Source organism: Egretta garzetta, unplaced genomic scaffold (assembly GCF_000687185.1).
Source record: "Egretta garzetta isolate BGI_Z169 unplaced genomic scaffold, ASM68718v1 scaffold101, whole genome shotgun sequence".
In the NCBI taxonomy this organism is placed as follows: domain Eukaryota; kingdom Metazoa; phylum Chordata; class Aves; order Pelecaniformes; family Ardeidae; genus Egretta; species Egretta garzetta.
In genome coordinates, this window is record NW_009258666.1 from 1,230,919 (window position 1) to 1,232,203 (window position 1,285).

Genomic DNA, 1,285 nt, shown 5'->3' on the forward strand with positions numbered 1-1,285 from the left:
GCTCTCCTCTGGACTCTTTCTAGGAGTTCCTCATCTTTCTTGAACTGGGGAGCCCAGAACTGGACACAGTACTCCAGGTGGGGTCTCAGCAGGGCAGAGTAGAGGGGGAGGAGAACCTCCCTCGCCCTGCTGGCCACACTCCTCTTAATACACCCCAGGATACCATTGGCCTTCAGACCAATCAGACTTTTAGAGCAACTAATTGAGGGATGAGCAGTCACCAAGAGCCCACAATATTGTACACACAAAACCCCCGCAGCTGCCTGCAGCCCTCCCAGACCCGTACCGCACAGCAGAGCAAGCTGCCTCCGCCACCAGGGGCTTCCCCAAGGCCTCAGCCTCCACCACGGCGATGGCAGCTCCCGGGGAGAACAGTAGCGCCCTGCGGAAACCTAGAGCGAGCCTTCGGGGTACTCCTGGCTCCATCCATCGGCGGTTTGTACCGATTCCCTGTGTTCGGGCCCCTCCAAGGGCATGGAGGACACGGTGCTGCCCCCAAACCACCATCCCCTTCTCTCTAAGGGTACTGGTTGCTCCCTCCTGCAGGCAGTGGGAAACCTCTGCGCTTACCTTCGCAGATAGCACTCACCCACGCGGGGGGGGGTGTGTTCACCCTCTCCAGGAGCAGCCCCGTGCGCACAGTCCCCCCGCAGAGCTCTCCCCGAGGATGAGCAGAGCCCCTGTGCCCGCCTGGCACATCAGGGTGACGAGGGGCTGCGTAGGGTTCACAGCCATCGATGCTGAGCCTCGGGGGATTCCTGGCGTGGCTGTTTTGAACTGGAGCTGAAATTCTGATATAGCGAGACCACAGGCACGGCCTTGCAGAACTAACACTGAATCAGAGAAATCTTGCTGAAGGAGGAGTTTATGATACGGAGATGAAGGAGTGCTGGGAGTGATCTTCTAAGGTTGATAAGCCTTCAAACTTGTCTGAGCCTCATCTTAGAGGCCCTCCTCATCGTGATAACAACACTTAAGTAATGCAAAAGTCACCAGCCTGATGCGTTTCAACATTTCAAAACCCCCTTCCCAGTGGGCGCAGAGCTGCTCTCTTCCCTGTCACAGGCCTCACGTGCCTTTCTCTTTGACACGGACAGGCAAAGCAGGGGATGAAGAAGAGGGAGGAGGAAAGTCCCCGCTTTTTACGGGCCAGAGGGTTAACAAGGAAATGCAGGGCTCCCCTTAACATTGTTTTACCTAAATGGGAAGCAGCTGCTGACAATTTTAGCAGAGGGGTGAAGGATGGGGGGTTGAGAGGTAGCGGGTGTGGGGAAGATTAAACAGC